General features: G+C 47.7%; 2 long non-coding RNA genes across 2 annotated transcripts in view; one reads left to right on the top strand and one right to left on the bottom strand.

The window, feature by feature from the left end:
- The window catches only part of LOC144379016 (uncharacterized), a 21,037-nt gene extending 4,588 nt beyond the window's left edge, over positions 1-16,449 (top strand). Inside the window, exons 2-3 of the long non-coding RNA XR_013440994.1 lie at positions 10,030-10,203; positions 15,325-16,449. This is a non-coding gene — a long non-coding RNA (uncharacterized LOC144379016). The remainder of the gene's footprint in view (positions 1-10,029; positions 10,204-15,324) is intronic.
- On the bottom strand, positions 10,683-15,310 carry LOC118533085 (uncharacterized). Its single transcript, XR_004916050.2, has 4 exons — positions 15,058-15,310; positions 13,658-14,416; positions 12,839-13,247; positions 10,683-12,767 (listed from the first exon to the last, which is right to left on the bottom strand). It is a non-coding gene; the product is annotated as an uncharacterized LOC118533085 (long non-coding RNA).

Below are 16,449 nucleotides of genomic sequence, written 5' to 3'. Positions count from 1 at the left end.
AAGTATTGCTACGTTAAGGTTAAGTCTTCTGAACCATAAACATGGGACGTCTTTCCATATATTTAGGTCTTCTTTAACTTCTTTCGACAGTGTTCTGTAGTTTTCAGTGTGCAAGTCTTGTATTTCTTTTGCTAAATTTATTTCTAAATAAAAATATTTACAAAATTCTTTTTTGGTACTATTGTAAGTGGGAATGTTTTCTAATTTAATTTTCAGAATGTTCATTGCTAATTTATAGAAGTAAGCTGTTGAATTTTGTGTACTGATCCCAGCAAACTTGCTGAATTTGTTTATTAGTTCTAGTAGATGTTTAGTGGATTCCCTTGCATTTTTTAAATTTACAAGATCATGTTGTCTGGAAATAGAAATAGTTTCACTCTTTTCCTTTCATATTTGGATGCCTTTTAATTTCTTTTTCTTGCCTTATTGCCTGGAACTTCCAATACAATGTCAGACAGGATTGGTGCCAACAGGTATCCTTGTCTTGTTCCTAATTTTGGGAAGACATTCAGTCTTACCCCTGGGTCTGATGTTAGCTGCAGGTTTTTCTTAGGTGCCTTTTTATCAGGAAGAGAAAATTCCCTTTGATTCCTAGTTTCTTGAGTATTTTTATTGTTGAGTTTTTCAGGTTATCTTATGATTTGTTGCTGTTGTTGTTTTCTCAGTTCTGTGTGCTTATCTTGTCTAGTAGTGGAGAAACAGCATTAGAGTGGAACTTATGAGACCTCAGCTCCATGACCCCTTGCCTCCAGTTTGCTCAGCTGTATAATGAGTGTAGTGAATAAGGTCCTGGATGCTAGTTTTCTTTATAAAAAAATTCATGATTCTTCCTTTACATTTTCTTCAGAAGAGAGAGACCGACAGAGGGTTAGACTGGATATGAGCCCTTGTTCAGTTATCTGTCTTCTTTCCGTCTGTGGACTCTCTTAATGGTGTCTTTTGGAGAACAGAAACTCTTCATTTTTCTGTATTGTTATTTATCATTGATTCTTTTTGTGCCATTTTAAAGAAATTTTTGCTCATCCAGGCTCTTCAAGATATTATTTAATGCTGCTTCTAGAAACTGTATGATTTCACTTTTTTTTAAATTTAGATCTACAGTCCACCTACAATGGTTTTTATGTATTGTATGAGGTAGGAGGAATTACTGTTTTTTCTCAAACACATATCCTAGTGCAGTATTTGTTGGAAAAAAAAGAACAGTCCTTTTTGAACTGTGATGCAGTACCTCCTTTGTCATAAGTATATTTAGGTCTGTTCTGGGTTCCCTTTTCTATTTGATTAGTTTGCCTATCCTGGCACTTGTCCTAATTATTGTGGCTTTTTATGACGTGGTGATACCCAGTAGAGCATGTTCACCCACCTTGTTCTTCAAGGGTGTCTTGAGTATTCTTGGCACTTGACAATATTAAGTAAATTTTAGAATCAACAGGTAGATCTCTACAAAAAGCCTATTCGTATTTTGATGGGGGTCACATTAACTCTGTAGTTACATTTGGAAAGAAATGGTGTCTTTATAATATTTCTCCTAATCCATGGACATGGAATACCCCATTATTTATAAAGATTTTTTCAATGTCTCTAAATAATGTTTTATAATTTAGTGTGTAAAAATCTTGCACATCTTTCATGAGGTTTATCCCTTCTTTCTTAGTGTTTTTTTTTCTTATACTATTATAAATGTTATCTTTTAAAAATTTATTTTATTTTTTTGATGATATATGGAAATACCAGGAAGGTCTCTAACAACTTTGCTAAACTCATTTATTCACTTGAATAATTTATCTATAGATTTTTAAAGATTTTTTTCCATATACATTCATATCATATGTGACTAATGGAAGTTTTAATTTTTTCTTTCTCATCGTTATACTATCTATCTATCTATCTATCTATCTATCTATCTATCTGTCTATCATGTATCTATTTATTTGGCTTCATTGCAGTGGCTAGGACCTTCAGTACAATGTCAAAACAGTGATGATGTCAAGCATCCTTGTATCATTTCCAAGGGCAGTGGGAATGTTTTCTACATTTCACCATTAAAAATGATATTTGCTGTATGTGTTTTGTAGATACTCTTTATCAGATTAAGGAAATTGTCTTCTATTTCTAGAATGGATATTGAATTTTGCCAACTGTATTTTCTACTATTGAAGTGATTATATTATTTTTTCTTTTTTTTCTATTAATATGAATTATGTTAATCAGTTTACAAATGCAAAGCTAACTTTGCATTTCTGGGTAAACCAATTTGATCATGATGTATTTACCCCGTTTATATATTGCTGGATTTAGTTTGATAGTATTTTGTTTTAGAGTTTTCATGAGTGAGGTCAGCCCGTCCTTCTTTCTTGTGAATTTTTTCTCAGGTTTTCAGAATCAGTGCTATATGCTGGCCTCACAGACTGAGTGAAAATATTCCTTCTTGATATTCCATGTAAGGGTTTGTGTAAGATTAAGATAATTTCATTCCTAAATGTTTGGTAGAACATTAATGAAGCCATATATGCCTGGGTTTTTTGGTGTAAAAGTTTTAAATTATGAGCCAAAGTCCTTGAATAGCTGTGTAATTACTCAGACTTTCTGTTTCTTCTTGTGTCAGTTTGTTGCAGATGTATTGTTCCAGATTTTTCTCATTGTGTCCATATTTTCAATTGTGTTGACATAAGTGTTGTATAATATTGTCTATAAATATGTATCAAATATGTGTACTCCATGCCCAGCTTTTTTCCTATCATTTGGCTATTTGTGCTTCCTCTCCTCCCACCCCTCCCTCCGCCTTGATCAGCCTTAGCAATGGTTTAACAGTTTTATCAGTTTTTTCAAAGCACCAACTTTTAACTTTGCTGATCCTCTCTGTTTTTGTTTGTTTTGTCATCCATCAGTCTATTTTCCTCATTATTTGCTTCAGTCTATTTATTCTGGGTATAATTTACTAGATTACTTTTTCTATCTTGAAATGGACTCTTTACTCATTGACCTCTCCTTCCTCCATTGCTCAGTTTAATGTTTGTCCGGCATTGCTCAGACCTCATTTGTGGTGGACAAGAACTTGTTACTGGGAAAATACTGGGTCCTGCCCCATCTTAGATTGTGTTTGTAGTCTTGACCTTCAGAACAAATTGTGGGTTCACCTCGCCTGCTTGGGCTACATCTGAATTTGGAGCTTTCTGCAGAGGAGAATGAGGACAGCTCTCATGTGGAATGGCGTTAGAGAGGAAAAGTCATGCATGGAATCTCAGGTTGTTCTAGAATGTGAGAAATAAAGGGGATTTTAGTGTCTTGTACCTCTTTCTTCTGCCATTGTCTCCTGTCCCTAGTGTCATGTGGAAAGGGGGTCTAGAAAAGTTAGTTTTCACTTGTTTAAGGCAACCCTCTCCCCATCGCTCTTTGTTAAATCACAGCAGCAGTGGACTCTGCTCTCTCTCTCTCTCACACACAAGAAAAAGGTGGTATCCTCCATCACAAGTGACCCCGAGAATGGGTTTGAGCCCAGGGAACAGTTGTGGGCCCCCAGCAGAGAACTGGATTTGTACCAAGGCCCCAGGCTCCCTTGAAGATGGTCAGTATTTTTTTCCGGCTTTCCACCTTTCACTTCATTCCTGTTTCATTGGTCCTATCCTTTATTTTCCATGAACTTGGAATCCTTGTCTATTTTTGAGGAGCTTTATCTTTCTTTGTTTACACCCACAGAGAACACCACTTCTTGGGCCTTAGAGAGCCAGCCAGAACCTGGGTGTGCATGTCAGGAATCCAGCCTCCTGAGCCAATGCCTCTGATTCCCAAACAGCAAATCTGCTGCTACCTGTTACCGTTCACTACATAACTACCAGCCTCCAGATTTTGTTACATAAGGACATAGAAGGTCTGAGAAGAAAGAGCGCTTTTGAGTTTTATCCTTTTCTCACCTCTTCTTAATCACACTGTCTAAACTATTAGTGTTTACATACTGTGCTATAAAGATATGTATCCATCAAATTAAAAAGATTGATGGACCTTATTTTCTGGATTGTTTTTATGTCATACCATTTTTATTTTGTGGATACAGTAGCTTCTTGAATATCTCTATGGATACTGATTTTCTGTTTGTTTTTAATTACCTCTGTTTTGCATGGTGTCAGCTTTTCTGTTTACCTTTGACTCTCCCTGTTGTGACTGAGGATTCCTGGATGCCGTTCGCCTGTGAGGCAATGGGAAGGTGTACGTGGTACTTGAGTTTGGTTCCATGGTAGAGTGAGAGAATGTAGAGCTGGCTGGGGTGCTGTGCACACCCCAGCGTCAGATGTGAAGGACCATATTTGTGACACAAGCACCATGCCTCCCTAGATAGGTATTTTAATTCACTTACCTAGGTTGTAGGTGTAGATTATACTTTTTTTTTTTCACTATCATTTTCATCTGGTTTTGGTAGGAAGACTTGTGCTCCTTACACTATTTTATATGAGAATCCACTAGAAATTTTTGCCTTTAAACAAAGTTTTTGCAAGTCTCAAGCTTATGAAAAGTTATATGTACAGTATAAAGAACTTTCTCCTGTTTTCCCAGAGCCATTGAGAATGCATTGATGACCTGTTGCCCTATCACCATTAATACCTTAGTACCTTAGTGTATGTTTTCTACACACAAAGGCATTATCCTAAATAAGCAAAGATTAATAAAATCAGGAAGTTGATGTTGATTCATGATCACCATCTAATATTTAATTCAGATTTCACCAGTTATCCTGTCAATGTCCTTCAGGTCAGAACAATCCCATCCAGACTAATGCATTTACCTGTCCCATTCCATCTCTGTCAGGCTGGAGCAGGGGTTCAAACTGTTCTTGACTTATGACTGTACTTTTGAGGATTATGGACGAGTTATTTTGTTGGATGCTCCTTGGTTTCATTTTGTTAAGGTTTCCTCCTGGTTCAGGTTATGCATCTGAGGCGGGAATATCACAGAAGTGATGCTGTGCTCTTGTCATGCTTCCTACTGAGGGGCATACACTTTCAACATGCCTACTCCTGACACTTCCCACCTTGATAACTTCATCTCTGTCACCTGTCTGCCAATCTATCCATCCATCCAGGTATCCACACACCCACTCACCCATCCACCTATCCACCATCCATCCATCCATCCACTTGTCCATCCACCCACCATCCATCCATCCATCCACCCACCATCCATCCATCCATCCACCCACCATCCATCCACCATCCATCCATCCATCCACCATCCACCCATCCATCCATTCACCCACCATCCATCCATCCATCATATCTATCTATCTTTCTGTCCATCTATCTCTTTATCTATCATTTATCATCTGTCTGTCATCTCTCTACTGTCTGTCTGTGTATCCACCTCTCCCTCCCTCTGTCCATCCATCATCTGCCTCATCCCTTCAGTTCTTACGCTACACACGTTACTCTATAGCTTCATCAGCAACCAACTCTTTTTTTTTTTTTTACTTTAAAATGGGCTATTTATTTTTCTCTCCATTTGTAAAAGTAATATATTACCACAACAGAGAACTTAGAAAACACAACAATCCACCAAGGAAAACCACCACAGTCGCCCCTTCCCCACCCCCTGGCCCATCCCACCGGCGAGGGAGGCCCGCTGCTGGCCTCGGTGGCCGCGGGATCGGGCTGCGGGCAGGCGCTGTCTGCGGCCGTGAGCATGCCAGCTCCCACGAGCTCGGGCGGCCGAGGCCAGGGCTGTGCTCGGGGACGCACACGCCAGCGGCGGCGTGGCAGGGTCAAGCCCCGGTCTCTCCCTCAGCACACTGGCCAGGGGAACCGGACAAGAGGGAAGCAAACACCCACACCCACTCCTGCGGGGCCCCCAGCCCTGAGTCTCCCGGCGGGCTCTCAGGGCCACCTGGCGGGCTCTCAGGGCCACCCCGGCGGGCTCTCAGGGCCACCAGCTTGGGCAGCACAGCAACAACCGCTAAGACAATCCAGGATGATGTTAAAAACTGGAACAGATTCCCGGTTACCCCTTTATTCGTCTCACGCATGACTTTCAGACACGCTGCCTCGGACGGGAGCAGGCGGGACCTGCCAGCGATGCTGGGGGCGCCCCCCTGGAGGGGGCGCAAGGGGACGGGCAGAGAGATGCTCAAGAACCACTGACGGAACCTCCTACAGCCCCCAGTACCTCCCCGTGGATACAGATGCCTGCGAAGTACGGGCAGAAGACGAGAGATGTCGTATTACAGGAGATACGCAGTGTCCTCAACGCACGGCTCCCAAACTCTGCAGAGATGGCAGCAGCCCAACATTCAGTCTTTAGCCTAAAGAGTTTCCCGCCTTAACCATTTTAATGCTGCAAAGCCCCACCCCCATCTGGAAACAGTGTGAAGAGCATGTCCAGGCTCCCTCTGAAGCCCCTCTCAGCCAGATGCCGTGTCACCTGGCCACAGTGACTCCCTGTGGCTCCACGAAGCAGAGTGGGGACCCGCGCACCCTGGGCCTGAAGTCAGCAACCAACTCTTAACAGATAAACCCTGTTGCACTATATGGACACATTTAATCATTCTGCTGTTGATGAACATTCGGTGGTTTCATCCCTTCCTACCGTGGCAGTCTTTCAGGAAGCGCTCTCATACGTGTAGCCTTACTATCGTTGCTTTTATTCCCGAAGGCTGTGTTCTCAGGAGTGGAATTAGGTCTGAGAGCATCTGTGTTTTTATCGTAACATGTCAAGATTTTCTCTCAGAAAGATCGTAGCAATAACCAGCAATGTGTTAGTGAAAACTCCAAACCCACGTCATTGCCGATACTGAATGTCTTCCTTTTGAAAACTTTTTTTGAGTGGTGAAAATATAGTGTCTCAGTGTTTATTTGGTGAACAATGCTGTGACTCCTAGTGCGTGTGAGCATCTCTTTGTGTGTTTATTAAGAGCTTTTACTTCTTACCACTGGGCCTGCTTGCTCATATCTTCACCTGTTTGTCTTCATCTTATTTGTCGGTAGGAACTTCTTGCATATTCTGGCTGTTATTTGTCGTATGTGTTGGACGTGTTCTCCCCCCATCCCAATCTATTGTTTTTCTCCAACTTTCTGGTATTCTCGACATATCAGTACTTAATATGTTCTTCTTTTTTTCCTTTTATGATGTCTTTTATGATTATTGTCTTACTTAAAAATTCTTCCTTATTTTGGGGCACCTGGGTGGCTCAGTTGGTTAAGCGTCTGCCTTCGGCTCAGGTCATGATCCCAGGGTCCTGGGATCGAGCCCCGCATCAGGGTCCCTGCTCGGCGGGAAGCCTGCTTCTCCCTCTCCTGCTCCCCCTGCTTGTGTTCCCTCTCTCATTGTGTCTCTCTCTGTCAAATAAATAAATAAAATCTTTTAAAAAGATTCTTCCTTATTTCAACATGAAGTCAGTATTTTGGCAAACTTTATTCTTTTTTAAAAAAAGATTTATTTATTTTAGAGAAAGAGAAGGGGGAGGGGCAGAGGGAGAGGGAGAGGGAATCTCGAGCAGACTCCACGCTGAGTGTGTAGCCCGACACAGGGCTCGATCTCATGACCCTGAGACCATGACCTGAGCTGAAACCGAGAGTCAGATGCTCAACCGACTGTACCACCCAGGTACCCCTTCACGTCACCTTTTCTTTTCTTTCTTTCTTTTTTTTAAATGTATTTATTTGACAGAGAGAGAGAGCACACACAAGCAGGGGGAGCGGGAGAGGGAGAAGCAGGCTTCCCGCAGAGCAGGGAGCCCGATGCAGGGCTCGATCCCAGCACCCTGGGATCATGACCTGAGCTGAAGGCAGACGCTTAACGACTGAGCCACCCAGGTGCCCCTTATATCACCTTTTCTTAAACAAACTCCCTTTTTGCACTGAATTAAAATGCTGTCTCTATTAAATATCACTCCTACACCTGGAGCTAGTCCTTCTTCTGACCTATTTGTCTGTCCTGATGCTCATCACTTTCTATTGAATCTGAGGGTGAAATTCACTGCAGTAAATGTGAGTAAATTACTGACATGGAAAAATGTTCATGATATATTATTAAGACAAACACCAGATGATAAAACACTGTGGCTCCCTCAAGAATATGTGTGTGTGTATTTCATACACAGAGGAATGTGAAAGGCTGTCCACTTGAAATGTTAAAAGTTCTAGTTGGGTAAAGGGATTGTAGGTGACTTGATTTCTTTTCTTCCTGTATTTATATATTGATTTTAAATTTTATTTTATATATATTTTTTATTGTGGGGGAGGGGTGGAGGGGGAGAGAAAATCTCAAGCAGGCTCCATGCCCATCACGGAGCCTGACTCAAGGCTCCACCTCCCAATCCTGAGATCATGATCTGAGCTGAAATCAAGAGTAAGACACCACCCATTTTTATTTTTCTAGAAGCATGACCCGTGTAACTAAATAAAAAGTTAAAAATTTAGTGACTCCTTGACTTATAAATTAAAGCTACCAGCTTAATTTTGTCTTCAAGCCTCTCTTGAAGCTATGATATGACCACGTTTGTGTAGTAGTCAAAGGAAATTTTCAAGTGAGGACAATTATAGATATTTCTCACCAAGTACTCAATAAAGACTGTAACAGCTTATTTATTTTGATTGAAGGGAATAACACATTAACAAAGTTGTAGCAAATACACACCAGCTTCTATGCATGCAAACCAACCATATTAAATTAATAATTATATTCTTGCCAAAGGCAAGTGGGGATTATGCAATTAGGTGCTGCTTCAGTGCATCAATCAGCAGATGGATTTTTCTTTATAAAATAATCTCATAAAAAATGATTGGAACCTCATGATTTTGCCCCCAACCAGACTTGTTGGTAGGACTTGCGTGCGTCTACGGGTCAGGGACTGGAAGTTCCTTTTGCTCGGTCGCACGTCCATGCGGTTCCTGTGCGTGGAGCCCCGTTGCGTGCAGGGATGGGAGCCTCCCGCCTGGGGAAGGGCTGTGGAACACCCAGCTCCAAACAATCCCATCTGTTTAAGAAGGGGAATGGCAGTCCGCCGTCGAGGCAGGGTTATGTCAGCGGGGCAAATGCACGAACACACGCAGGGACAGCCACGGAGCCACGTGGCTCCGGATATCGGAGGGACTCGATCAGCATTGCGCTTCTCTCCCAGCAGGAAGGGGTGATGGCCGTCGTCTGAGAGGCTCCCCTTCGTGGTGATGGGGTTTGTTATATGATGATGCTTCAGTTGGTTTCAAAAAACTAAAAGGATGATGTACGAAGTCTGAATTCACATTCGTATAAGTTTTCAATGTTCTTGATGTTCATGAGGTGCCTTGAGAATTCTCTGTATTTTGGCTTTTCCACGTAAACTGTGCGTTATTTGGAAGCAGTGCTAGCTGTCCTTGTGTCTTGATGGGCAGCACGAAGGCAGGAAGCCGCTCGGAACTTCGGAGAAGCTTTTCCCCAAGAAGGGGCTCCCCGGGTGCAAACCACAGAGAAGGTGCTGCTCTGTGTGTTGGAATAAGTAAGGAAGAGCCGTCGGAACTGAAACTTCCCTGTTGTATTTTGCCTAAAGCCACTATATAAACTCATAAAATGATAACAGTCTTTCAGACTCAGGTGTTTTGACTTGACTTGGCATGGCTTGATTTGCAAAATCATAGTGAATTTCTACGACATGGAAAGCAGGTACCAGGTAGCCAAGTGAATGCGCTGACATACGGCCAGGAGTGTTCCTAGTTATTAAAAATGAAGTCCTACCTTAATTCCTTTTATTTCTTCATTGTTTTCTGTTCCTGTGCTCATGAATTTATAGTGTTATTTCAGTAATACTTTTTTCTTAATTCCTTTCCTGATGACCTCCTGGGGGGTGAGTTTACTGCCCCAGGATTTTTGAGATGGTAGATAATCTGTGATAAAGGCTCTGGGTGTCTGGTTTGCCCTTACATTGACATGTGGTAGTGTAGACCTGGATGGCAAAGTGTAATTTATTTGTGTGTATGTGACCCCTGCTAAAAACCAAAAGGATGCACTGTGTTCATAGTCGATTAGTAATGCGTGGTCATTTTTTAAAGATTTTTTTTATTTATTTGACAGAGAGAGAGAGAGCACGAGCAGGGAGAGCGGCAAGCTGAGGGAGAAGCAGGCTTCCCGCCGAGCAGGGAGCCCGATGTGGGGCTCCATCCCAGGACCCGGGGATCATGACCTGAGTGAAAGGCAGATGCTTAACCGACTGAGCCACCCAGGCGCCCCTTGAACATCTTTTTTGACGTATGTAAAATATTTGTATGCCTTCCTTGTTCAAGTCTTTTGTCAAAAATTTAATTGGGATATTTATTATGGGGGTGTAAGAGCTCTATATTAGAGATGTGAGGAGATGTTGTCAAAAATACAGTAAAATAGGAGAAATCTGGGACCACTTAATGTAGACAACAGCTCGGTAACGTGTGGAGCTGTTGGCAACACAATAAAAACAATAAAAAATTGTTCAGCACGGGACCCTAACTGATTGAAAGGCAATTAATTATAGTAGCTATGTTTTCTTTAAGTAGGAATTACGTATTTTAGAAAGAAGTGTATTGAAATTATTGAAAATACAGTGGGGTGTTAGTGCTCTGGCCAGGATGACGGCTGCTGACACCCGCCTTCCTGACCGTGTGTTTGAATCCGTCATTCCTTTACAGACACACACCCACCACTTGGGAGTCCCGAAAAGTACCGCACACGCGTCCACAGTTACTATTTTCTAGAAACGACTACATCATTCACAATCAAACACTTAAAAGTGAGGACACACTTTTATCTTTGAGAAATAGGAAACTTAAGGGCAAGTTTCTGTATCAGACATGTTTGTGAAACAGTTTTGCATTGGATTAAATTAAATGATTGTTTAATTGTTGGCAGAGACATGGTGTGTTGATTATTGTCATGCACTTTAGCTCATATAATTACAGGAAGCACTTAGAGCCAATTTTTTCTACCCGCAAATGAAGTGACTTAGAAAGAGGCTCGGCTTAGAGTCACGGGCGTCTCGGCTCCGAAGACCCTGTTCCCAGGGGCGTCGGCCGCCGTCCATGAGTGCGCTGGTCCACATGGCTCCTGCTGAGCCTGAGGGGCTGTCCTGAGGTCAAGCCCGGCTTCTGCGTTCAGCCCGCACTGAGGATAGGAGATGGTGAGAGATGAAGGGACCTGTAGTTACACCACGAAGTTAGTGGCTAGCTCCTTGCTAATCTTCTATTTTAGGGGGATGTGTGCAGCCCTGGGTCCCCGAGGCCACCACGATTCCCCGCGCCGGAGCTGCTCATGCCCGCCGCCTGCCCCCATTGCACACCCTCAGCCGCGGTGCTGGGCTGCCGGTGAGCAGGCAGAGAGCGGGCCCACGGTTGCGGTCAAAGCCTTCCTCCCCATCACGGCCGCGGGGCTGTTGTCTCTGCTTTCATTTTATGCGGAGTTGGGGAAACGCAGCCGCTTTCTGATGGAGCGCTGGGCTTGGTTCACCGGCTCATGGCTTCCTCTGAGGACACTGGGGGCCCCAAGTCTCTCTGGGAGCTGACGCCTCACACAGTCCTGCTCCTTCGACAGAAGAGATGGTCTTGTAGGTGGGCGGCCCTCGGTGCCCCGCGCCCCAGACCTGTGGGCTGGCTCCTGCATGGCGAGCGCCACAGACTCCGGGCGTGGGACTTGCTCACGGTGACTCTGCAGGTCGTTGACCCGTGCTGAGGACTTGTGCTCAGAGACATGTTTTAGCTCCCTCAGCAGGCACACTGAGTGGGTCGTTAAACTGCCAATGTGCTCCTTCGTTTCGGTCTGAAAGTGTTGTGCAAGCCCAGAGGCTTTCTAGCAAAGGGAGTGTTACCTTATTCATCAAATAACAGACTCAGACTGGGGCAGGTTCTCTTCAGAGGGCGTTTCCCCACAACCCTGGCTTAGGGCTCAGCTTCCTTGTGAAGTTGTTGATTGAATGTCAGGCCTCCCTTTGCATAACAGAAGACAGCAGAGACGGAGCCTTCTGGGTTTTGACAGTTCTTGGCCCTGCCACCTTGGCGCCCCACTTGCCACTTATGGGAGAGTTTGAATTCCTGGGCTGACATTTAAAGCTGCACCAAGGGCTTAGAAGACTTCAGGTTTCTTAGGGTTATTATAAATGATGATAATCTGCTTCCTCCATCTCCAAGAATATGAAGAAATCGTTTTAAGAGCCACAAAGGACTGAGTCCACAGTCTTTGTTACGAACCAGCCACAAGCACTGATTGGGTTAAGGTCTCAGCTCACGTTCGAGCTGGGGGAGGTCAGGCCCTCCATGCTGCAGTCTCTACATCTGCAAACTGGCCCCCAAAACGAGCCCACCTGCCGGAGTGGGTGTGAGAGGAAGTGACTTAAAACACGGGCGTCCTGAGAACAAGGCCGAGCAGGTTGCAAGGTCCCACCAGACAGCAGCCGCTATCCAGCAGGCTTGGAAGAGTAGAGCATGGCCTTGTCTGGGTGAGGTGGTGAGAGAAAGAGCCACTGGCGGTTTACTCCGCGCCAGTCAGCAGGCCCACTCTCGGTGGGAACGGGGCGCCCGAACCAGCACCAGCACAGGCGCGGAGACCCAGCTGCGGGATCCCCACGCGGCCCGCAGGAGCACAGAGAGGAGGAGGTGGTCTTGGCTCTTCCCAGCAGGCGCGCTCGGTCTGGAGGGGGGCCCGCCTGCCGGTGTGAACACGGGAGGTGTGGGAGGCGGCTCCCTTGGAGGGAGGAGGGAGCTCGGGTGTGGCGTCTGCTGGGGGCCCCAGTGTTGAGTGACATCTCTTGGGCAGGGAGGGTGTGGGGTCAAGGGTGGGACGGCACACCTCTTTCCCACCTCCAAGGGTGGGACTTGAGCTCAGGCCCAGCAAGAGCTCCCCCTGACTTTGGACAGGTTACCTCGGCACCTCTGTTAATCGGCTTCAGGGTGAGGACACGCCGAAGAGAGGCGGGGAGTGACCAAGGAGATGGCGCCCCACTGGGGTGTCTACAGGGCGCTGGCTGCCCTCAGGCCAGGCCCACGGAGAAGGACGCATCTGCCAAGCGCAGGGCACCTCCAGGTCAGATGGAGCCCAGCCGCACAGAGGCCTCCCTGCCCTCGGCACCAGCTCCTGCCTGCCTGCTCCGTCTGGGCTGCAGCGGCCCTTAGGGTCCCCTGCGAGCAGGAGGCTTCCTACGGGCCCCGAGCTGGGGTCGCCCCTTTAAAGGAGGGCCTCCAAGGGGACGCTGATAGTGTGTGCCAAGGACCAATGGAAAAAGCGGTGGGAGAAAAAATTCAAGTTGAGACAATTCTTCCTTCTCCTGACAACTGGAAACAACAAAACAAAACAAACGTAGCGTCATTATTAGATTTTATCACAATATCTCATTCTGTTTGAAAGAATGTGACCCCAGAGCGGCACCAGATCATCTCGGGATTCCGCCCAGTGTTGGAGGAAAAAGCATCTGCAGAACGAGGACACCAGTCTACTTTGTGTCCATCCGACTTATTTTTCTGCAGTCCCTCCCCCCACACCCAGCCCGTCCGGCCCATGTCCTGCCGCCCGGGGCTCCTCGAGAGCAGCACGCCCCGCAAGGGACCGAGGGAGCCGCTCCCCCACACCGCAGGGTGGGGGCCGGGGCTGCCAGGGGTGGGGTGGGCCGCTACCTCCGCGGTCTTCCTGCGGGGGATTCATCCCCATGGGAAGGCAGCAGCCCGGGGGGGGGGGGGCTCCGCACCTGCACAGATGGACGCGTGGGGGCAAACTCACTGATGAGGAGTCAGAGCGCAAGTGCTGTCCTCTGGGCGGATGACAGGAGACAAAATCGAGGGTGTGCTGTAGGTCCTCAGACGGCCAGAGGGACAGCAAATTTCCACCTGGCTATGGGCGTTGGAAGTTCATGTCATTTCCACATGTCACGAAACAGCGTTTTTCCTTGATTGTTCTTCATCCTCTGCACGAGGGCTCAAAGCCGTTCAGCGCTCAGGGGCTGTCCAAAACGGCTGGGAGGCTGCGGTGCCCACGGGCTGCTGACCGTGGCCGGACCTGCAGGTGCAGGGGAGCTGTGCAGGGTGAGCTCGCACAGGGCGGGGGCGCTGGGCCTCTGAAGGCCGCTGCTGGCCTCCCACACGGAGCTCTGTGCCGCTCTCAGCCCACGGCTGTGGGCCTGCACACGATCAACTTTCGCCTTCAGAATTCTTGTTTATAAAGAAATTGTCTTTATAAGTTGATTACTCTATTTTTTTTTTTTTTTTTTGGTTGCAAACCGTAGTTAAAAAACATTAATAGCACTGAATCAAAACTGGGCAGTCCTCTGGAATGTGTAAAGGCTTTGGGGAAGAAACGGTGTCTCATCCGGCTTCACGTCCCCAGCGCTGAGCTCGATGCCCGATGCTCAGTATGTTTGATGAGATGAAGAAATGCTTGGTGAATAAATGAGTCAGTACTTGTCACCCGGAGGGGAAAGTGTCCTCACATCCATTGCTTGTGCTATTCTCTGTAACGATCATTTATAGGAGAGGGTTAACATGAATCATTTCATTTAAAGCCTTACAGAGCCCTACGAAGCCTGGGGTGTTCTCGCCCGCACTCTACCGATGCAGAAACCCACGCAAAGGCACTTAATGAGCATCTTTATGTATCGTGCTTATTCCGGTTAGGACTTTCCCCGGGGGCTAGGGTCTTCAGAGTGGGTGGTCAGGCATGCCCTGTGAGGCCGCTTTCCAAAACCAGCTGAGAAAGCACTGACCTCAGGACCTCGGGGCCGAGAACGGCAGCTTGGCTGTGCCCAGGCCCAGAGAATATTCTGCAGTTTTTTCCAGCATTTTCTTAATGTAAGACTGAGATGTTCTGGATGCAAACTCTGTCTTTCTTGCTTGATTTCTTGCTTGAATGTTGGGTTCAGAGCAAAGAGACGGGCCAGGAATCTCACCCAGGGTGATCCTCGGGGCTGCGCCCCCCCCACCCCAGCCCAGGGCCATCTCTTCTCCTCTGGAAGGGCCCCCGGGGGGCTCACTCCGGGATCCTGCAGCGGCCGCTGGTTCTGAGCTCAGACTTTGGACAAGCGCCCGACAGGCTCGTTCTGAAAACCGGAGCACACAGAAACTGTTCATGCTTTGAAATCAGGCAAAATCTCACCTCTGGGTAGGCCGTGGCTCTTCCTTCCAGATGACGTCCCCGCGCTGCCAGCTCGGCTCAGCGTGGACACGGCGCCCCCTGGTGAGCATGCGGGAGGCTGCGGGGCGCCTGCTCCGCGGGGAGGAGGGATGTGGAGAATTCTCCTAGTGCAGTCAGACGCAGTCCGTCCCTGCGGGCTCCTGTGGCGTCTCTGGAGAGGCCACCTGCTGCCCCGGCCGGCCCCCGCCTCCCTTCCTGTCTTTGCTCTACTCCCTCCTTCCCCTGCAGGTTGGGACCCAGAACCGGGACTCGAGCTCAGGCCCAGCAAGAGCTCCCCCTGACTGTGGACAGGTTACCTCGGCACCTCTGGCTTCCTGCTCTCGCCCGTGAGGCAAGCATCAGAAGCGTCTGCCCCACAGCCCTGCTGAGGCCATCCAGCGTGCTAACGCAACACTCAGCCTGGCTCGGGGCCTGGAGAAGTCGCTGTGCATCACCCATACTTTACCCCATGCTCCACATACTGTCCACCTCTTTAGGGACCCCCGCGCATGGGAGGGGTGGGGCGCCCGGCTGGGGCAGCCTGCAGGTGACAGCCACGGAGCCCCACACCCCCCAGCCCGTGGTGGGTCAGCTGGCCTGCAGGATGCGGGCCTGGGGCGGGGCTGGGGGCAGCCCCTTGGAGTCACCCCGGGGGTCATTCCTATGACTGGCTGCTTAGAGCGCAAACGACAACTGCAGGCATTTTAGGGCGTGCGATGTGGCCTCCGTGGCTCCTCCTCATCCCTATAGCCGACTGCCTTGGCTTCATGATAATTCAGCTATGAGTAGGTTCGTTCAGGTGGAAGAACAAGCATGAAAGACGATTGATGATGACTGCTGGTTCTGAACCCAGCACGCCCCATCGTGCCTGCAGCGGCCGTCCAGCTCATGAGCGCAGCGGGGACTTGGTGGTCGCTCCCAATGCTCCTTCCCTGGCCGTCCAGCTCGTGAGTGCGGTGGGGACCTGGTGGTTGCTCCAGATGCTCCTTCCCTGGCCGTCCAGCTTGTGAGTGCGGCGGGGACCTGGGTGGTCGCTCCCGACACTCCTTCCCTGGTTCTCATGTCCCCTAACTGTCACTCTCCACAGGCGGTGGACCCATGCGCTCTGTGCACCAGCTCGTGCTCCGGGTTCTGGAGATGGGGAAGAGCCGGCCCCAGCCATGGGCAGGCTTGTGAAGCCCTCACAGATGGCAGGCCAGTGGCACCGTGTATGTCACACCGGAGGGGAAGCTGTGCCTGGGAGTTTGGACTTCACTTTGTGTAATGGGGTTGTTTGGTGATAAGACGACCCCAAGACCCTGGGGGGCTTGGCTTTCTGTGGGGGGAGGGTGCAGCCAAGGGAGGCAGAGGGGAGCTCATGGTGATTGCTAGGAT

This window comes from Halichoerus grypus, chromosome 9 (assembly GCF_964656455.1).
Source record: "Halichoerus grypus chromosome 9, mHalGry1.hap1.1, whole genome shotgun sequence".
NCBI lineage: Eukaryota > Metazoa > Chordata > Mammalia > Carnivora > Phocidae > Halichoerus > Halichoerus grypus.
Note: the sequence above shows the minus strand (reverse complement) of the source record. Positions and strands in the feature narration are given on the sequence as shown.